The 7360-nt window shown below is 43.0% G+C and overlaps 1 pseudogene; it reads right to left on the bottom strand.

Moving 5' to 3' along the window:
- Positions 1-6793: 6793 nt before the first annotated feature.
- On the bottom strand, positions 6794-6907 carry LOC136660885 (5S ribosomal RNA; annotated as a pseudogene).
- Between the last annotated feature and the right edge of the window lie 453 nt (positions 6908-7360).

Below are 7360 nucleotides of genomic sequence, written 5' to 3'. Positions count from 1 at the left end.
TTGCACCAACTTTAGAGTTGGGGAGGCCAGTGCAAGCAGGCTTTTCAAGTACCACTGTTCTGCTTTATGAATTCTAGCACTGATAGGATGAAGGTGGATCCCTGCTGAATGTCTGTTTACCTCAGAATTCACTTCAGAATGCCAGGTGCAAGGGAGGGCACTAGGATGCAGGTCTGTTGTTGTCTTGTGTACTCTCTGAGGCATCAGGTGGGCCACTGTGAGATGCAGGAAGCTGGACTAGATGGGCTTTTGGCTTAATCCAGCAGGGTTCTTCTTATGTTCTTATGTTATATTCTAATGTTGCATGATCTTTTTTTATTTATGTGTAATCAACATACTATATTTTCACCATCTTCCACTCAAGGTAGGAAGACAAAATGTGATTTTGCCATGGTTCCCAAACTGTTTGCTGTGGCAACCTCACAGCAAACTCTCAGGGGTGCCACAGGATATTTTAAATTTTAACGGGAAACACAAAACTGTATGGGAGCTATGAAAAAAATTACTGAGACACTCAGGGCTCCATGAACAGAGAAAGTTTTGGAACTTCTATGATATTGTTTGGGGGCCAGCTAGGGCAACACATTGCCTGTTCAACCAACCCTGTGCATTTAAAGGTGTGAGCATGCACTCTTTGGTTCTTCCCTTTACTTCCCTGCAGGTATAACTAATCTCAGGAGGAAAAGTAGTAGCAATGGCACTTTTAAAATAAAATAGAGCATATATAGGTTGGTTCAGACCCATTGTCCTCCAAGCAATCCTTGGGGACAGTTAATGGACAAACTATGGTTTTGTTTTGTTTTTTTTTAACTGATGGAACTGATAAGATGGGAAGATATCACCCCTACCAGCTCACAGTTCCTCTTCATGCATATTCAAAACCCCTCAAACATGTAATTCTAAGGTTGAAGGTGCTCCCAGATTTCAGAACCTTATTGTTCCTCAGTGGATTTTCACACATATCTACAGTGCGTGTAATGTGGAAAAATCTAACAGAAAACTATGAATTTTCCCAAAATCTGAGAGTTTTGTGCCTCCCTACATTCAGAAAATTCTCCTGGAATAATTATCATCATCTGAATTTCTTTTTTTACAGCTCAATTTTTTTCCCCCCCAAAAAATTATTGAGATTATTTTTATTCCAAAATTCTCAAATATTTTGAATTGTTTGAGACAAGATACCTAATTTAAGTCACAAATGATCAAAAAGAGAAGCAAAGTACAATGACTGTCATCTTATTATTCCTCCTCTCTTCTTCTTAAATCACAACACACATTGCCAAGAACTAACAATATGTGAAAAATGCCTCATCCCCTCAGGTTTGTCTGCTTGCGCTTTTTATAAATAAATAATTAAAACAATGGCGAATGCTGTGTGTGCCGTGCCCCCAATTCCCGCAGCACCACTGCTCCTTAAACTGAATCATTTGCCTCAGCTTGTGTATTGCAAAACCCATTCTCCAAAAGATTATGGGCCTTTAAGTGCCATCCAGGCCTGAAATATGACTCTAGGGCTTTGGGAATGGCTTTGAATTCACAATTGCAAGTGAATATTCTCTTTTGGCTGCATTAAAAACAACTGTTCTTCAGCAATTGTGCTGCAAAGAAACTGGGGAGGGGAGGAGGAGGAGGAGGAGGAGAGAGGGAGCAAGAGAGACCGAGAGAATGGAACTTAGCAGGAACATGTTTGGTATGCAAACATGAATTCTTTATAGGCTAAAATGCATTTGTGAATTAAGAAGACGATGCATATTTATATTTCTGCTTAAAATCCACCCAAAGCAAATGAACGCCAAGAGCTCCTTTAAAAGTTGAGGGAACCATTTTCAGGAGCATGCGGGTGGAAAGCACCACCATCTGAAGATGGCCTCATGGGAATATCTCAGTGCTCCCTTTGCTCTCCACAATAAAGCAGAAATAGGCTAAACTGAAAATTATCAACACCTCATTACGCGTAAAGCCATCCACATATAATGCCGTCAAGACCAAGTATGATTCCCAAGGAGAAGCTTTTTCAACCCTCCAAGTTGATGGTCAACTTGAGGTTACAGCCAGTTTTTGTAGGCCCACTCAACAAAACATGATCTACACATTTCAGTCTGCTCCTCTTACAACGCTCAGGGTTTTGAAGGAGATGAAAGCAAGGAGAGCTGACTGCATTCCCAGAACTGAATTGCATGTTTGTCCACTTCAAGCACTGGAGGAGGAGGGTGGCTAATTATGGCTGTACTCATTTGGACCTGCCTCCAGGTGCTCAAGAGTGCTATGTTTATGGAGCCAATCCTAGAGCACCTGAAAATATGTAGGCTCCCAGATGAACATTCCCGTACCCTGGAAAATAGAAGTATATTACTTCTTCAACTTTGGAAATTTCCTGTTTTTCCCCTCATCTCAAAAATTTGTAATAGGTTCCCTTGATTTGGGATGCACTATAGCAGGGGTGCCCAAACCCCGGCCCTGGGGCCACATGCGGCCCTCAAGGCCTCTCAATGCGGCCCTCAGGAAGCCCCCAGTCTCCAATGACCCTCTGGCCCTCCAGAGATTTATTGGAGCCCGCACTGGCCTGGCGCAACTGCTAGCAGCATGAGGGCGACTGTTTGACCTCTCCTGTGAGCTGTGGGATGAGGGCTCCCTCCACTTCTTGCTGTTTCACGTTTGTGATGCAGTAGTGGCAGCAAAGGAAAGGCCAGCCTTGCTTTGTGCAAGGCCTTTTATAGGCCTTGAGCTATTGCAAGACCTGCATTCATTCATATAAGTTCGTCTTTAATATATTCATTTATGTAAACTTATGTAAATTTATTCAAATTTTAAATGTAAATTCATTCTTTTTTCCCCCGACACAGTGTCAGAGAGCTGATGTGGCCCTCCTGCCAAAAACTTTGGACACCCCTGCACTATAGAGAAAGGGGGTCTGATGCTTTTCCACCAAACCACAGCATGATCTAAATTGCCCCAAATTTCACTACTGGATGGACAGGGAGGGTCAAGAGAGGAATAATATGGATGTCTGTAAGATTTCTCCTTTATGGCTAACAATAGCTTTAGAGGTCGACTGAAGGTAGGGACAAAGTGTTAGTCCCTTGATGCCATGACCCTGTCCCAATTATCCCTGTAAGTTCTTTTCGAGATAGAAAATGGGGGGAGGGGGAGGCTGTTTCCAGTCCTATAATTCCCTTGGAACATCTAAATTGGCCCTCGTATTACTAGTTAAGGCTTCTGCAAAATCCCTTAAACTTGCTGAAGATTGTAACCAGGTAGCCTCTTAATTAACACTAAGTGTAACATTTTAATTACGCTATTGATTTCACTATTGGCTTATTTATTGATCTTTAGCAGATTGAGTCGTCGTCCCCCTTTTTTTTCTTTTATGCAAAACCATCTCAGCAAAGTCTCAAAAAGAAACTCAACAGTGAAGATTTCTTGAAGAAAATGTCCAATGCGTTTTCAGTAGATGGCTTTTTCAGGAGCATACAAAAATGTTTTGATGCATGTAAAACAAAACAAAAACCACTCCTTATGACAAAAAAAAACATGGTATCTCACTGCTCTTCTTGATGAGGAATTTCAAGAAACCATAGGGGACCTGAAAACAGAGTTTGAAAATCACAGTTTTATTCTTTGAAAAGAATTTCTTTGAAAATAATTTCAAAGTAAAATAATTGTGGATTTCTTTCCATATTTTTTTCTTGTTTCGCAGTATCATGGCACTTTTTGCTAGGCTAAGCTCAGAACTTTGTACTCTGCTTGAGAATGACAGCATACACTTTTCTCTTAAATGAAAGAAAAAATCTGAATCTACATGATTCAGGACCAGGGTACAAGCGTACAAGACTGTACAAGCGTACCCTGGTAAATGCTGGGGGTTCCATTCCAGAATCCCCTGCAGATACCTGAATCCACGGATAACAGAGATGCACCCGCCCTCTGGAGACAAAGAGAGCTGAACTCTCCTCACCTCCAGAGGTTTTTCTGAGCCCCAGAAAGGCCATGTTTATCCACCTGCAGCCTATGTGGGTCTCAGAATGGCCATTCAAGCAAAAAAATAATAACTTTTGGTTTTGGGGGGCAAACCAGAAGTGACATTTTATACATTTAAAAGGTATTCGGAGGGCCAGGAAAGTCCTCTGGACATAAACACTTCCAGTTTTGTCTCAAGAGACTTCAGAGGTGAGGAGAGCACATCTCCCCTTGCCTCCAGAGGGTGCAGGGGGTCCCCGAATCCACAGTTAAGTGAAACTGCAGATATGCAATCCACTAATAAGGGGCCCCTCTGTATTTGCAGATCTACTCCCACAGGCTCTTGCCCAACTACTGAGGTCCTCAGGGAGCCCTGTTCACATTGTCCCATGCATACTGAATGTTGATAAGAATGTGAAATAAGGCCTATTCAGTTGCATCACCCAGACTGTGGAAATGTGTTCCCTATAAAACGTGTTTAATTTCTTCCCTGTTAATCCTTTCAACATTCTAGTGAAGACCATTCTGAAGTGCCTTCAATACTAAGTAGTCCCTCCTCCTGTGTATGATTTTGATACAGCTACCTAGATGAATGGCTAATCTTGATTCTGCTTTATTTGTGCTGTTTATCACTTACTATTTTTATTGGGTTGTTACCATTATGATGGATGCTGCTTTAAGTACAGTTGCCTCAAAATTGCCCCTTCCTCATACATTTCTTAGTCAATCATACACTTTCCTAGTCAGTTTGGGGGATCTGAGGAAGTAGGAGTGACATAGTTTTTGGGTTATGAAACTTACTAGAATCCAAAGTGGGCCATCATGTTTTAATTTTATTTTTATTGCAGTCTCCAGTGCATGTCATCATTTTTTAAAAATTTTTTTAGCTGCATTCCCCCCATGACTCTTGGAATAAGGCATTGTGGGGAAAAATAAAAATGGTAGCCACCAGCAAACTGGAGCTGTGAGAAGCTCCAGCAAGTTGCACCCACTTGAAAGTCATGCCCCATACCCTTTCCAAATGTGGAAGAGGGTAGATGGTTCTGTCCCTTACTTTTTGCTTGTGAACTCATCCCAGATTTGGGCTGAATTTTCAGCTATCAAAGTTTCAGCCTAACTGGAGCCTTGAGGAACATTTTAGGATGAAAACATGACTACTCATTTAGATATAAATCACATAAACAAGAGCCAAGTTGTCAGAATTCTTCTAATTCAGGATGCCACCTGGCAAAACCCAAATGCCTTAGATGTTCTATGGGGTTAGCAAATAAGGCACAGAGCATCTCCGGAGCAGGGAACTTCTGTGTAAAGGAAGGCAACCATGAACTGTAACCAACAGGACACCGTAACATTTCAATCACTATTGTGATCTTTTAATATTGATTAGAGGAAATATATCCCTGATAGCGTTAGTCAATGCAAGTATTAATCATCAGCGCCTGACGGGTTTAGTGCGAGCCTAATGTTTCTGTCTTTAATTGAGTTATGCTTTCCCTTTTCTAAAACGATGAACTGGGGACTGGAAATCACTCTCGCCTTGACAAAAATGCTGCCTCCTTTAAAAAAGAAAACATTACATTTAAGGTAATTGGGTGGCTTTGTTACAGCAGCACCTGAACCAAGCAGCTCAATCTTTTGCAGAAGTTTGCAACAGCTGAGAAGTCTTAAATTAAATTTGCACACCAAGGGAAGTCCTTCCTCCAAGGGGAGCCCTTCCCCTGTCAGAATATGTGGGAGGGAGCTTCCACCAGCATTCAGAACAGGCAGCAAATCTTTCTTAGGGAGGGACAAACTGTCTCAGCAATGTTCAGTGTATTAGTGGAGAGGAAGCAGAAGAATAAGAAAGAAGAGTACAGGTGCCCCCCATATCCACTTCTGTTCAAGTTCTGCATGTGTCCCTCTAGCATTCAGGCTGCCTGCCTGCCTGCCTTCCTATAAACTTGCCTGCTTATACCATTCTGTTAAAGGAAGTGGCATGCTTGCTTGCCGCCACTGGTTAGAATGAAGGTTCTGTAATGGGCATGAGGGGGGCAGAGAACCATGGATTACTAACAGCCCAATCCTATGCTGCCTGGAGCTTGGGGCTACTATGGTGCCGAAAATGGCAGCCACGGCACCCTAAGTGCAACCAGGTAGCTACAGCCAACTCCTCGGGGGAAGAGGACTTTTGTCCCCTTCCCCTGGATAAGACAAGCAGCCCTACAATGGGGCTACTCAATTCTCCGGCAGCCCTTGGGCAGCAGAGCTCCTCCGGTCCCACCACCCTCCCTCCCCCAGCACACCTCCCCGCCTTCTCTCTGCCTCCCCCTGCCCCAGAACGCCTCCTCCCTACCTCCCCCTACACCCCCACCTACCTCTCGGCCACCCCATAGTTCAGGCGACCACCAAGTGGCAGAGCACCAGTGATCCACTGAGCTACACTGGCACTGAGGGCCGCAAACATGCTTTATGGCACATTTGCAACACACAATGCTGGCAGAGCACCAGTGGTGCAAGCTCAGGATTAGGCTCTAAATCCACAGATACTGGATCCATAGATACAGTGGGATGCATGTACTGTACAACTGCTTACTGCTAACTAGTAATAAGTAAACCCACAAATGTTCTTAGAATCTGAGTCTCCCTTGAAACTAGCCCTAGATATTGCTTCCAAATTTGAGTACAAAAATTCTTCAGCTCGGGGCAACTTCATACCCAATGCTTGAAAAATGTCAAGGATTTATGGGCGATTGATATAAACACTTAAAAATCTACTTTACTTGAGGATGATGACGAGGGTCAATCAGCATGACAAGCCAGTAGTTGGCAACCTTCAGTCTCGAAAGACTATGGTATAAGCCTACAGCATCCGGTATTCCCAGGAGGTCTCCCATCCAAGTACTAACCAGGCCTGACCCTGCTTAGCTTCTGAGATCAGACGAGATCAGGCATGTGCAGGGTAACAGTGGGTGCTACATTTCCATTTGAGCTGATCCACCAAACCAAAAATGGATTAGAATGTGGCTATAATGTTGGTTTATTTGAGAATCATTTCCTTGTATACCCATTTAATTTCACACACATTTGCTTAGTGCTTTAAAAGAAGGTGCCCCATTCCTTGGGAGAGTTTGAGACACACATTTTCATTAGCAAATCAATTCATTAACAAAAGTATAGCACTGAGGAAATCAATGGGGCACTGGATGCTCAGAGAGTCGTGAATCCATTTTTGGCAAACCTCCTTGTTTCCCTTTGATTTAGTTGACTAGGTTATGCTCTGTGTCTCTCGGATGCATTAGCCTTCAAGCCAGGCTAGAGGAGGACAAGTAAATCAAAATGTTACATGTCCCTGTGGATAATTTACACATGGGTGGGAGAAACAGCAACGCACATGCCTTATATTTAAGCCAGGCTAAATCACCAA

Source organism: Tiliqua scincoides, chromosome 9 (genome assembly GCF_035046505.1).
Source record: "Tiliqua scincoides isolate rTilSci1 chromosome 9, rTilSci1.hap2, whole genome shotgun sequence".
Lineage (NCBI taxonomy): Eukaryota > Metazoa > Chordata > Lepidosauria > Squamata > Scincidae > Tiliqua > Tiliqua scincoides.
Note: the sequence above shows the minus strand (reverse complement) of the source record. Positions and strands in the feature narration are given on the sequence as shown.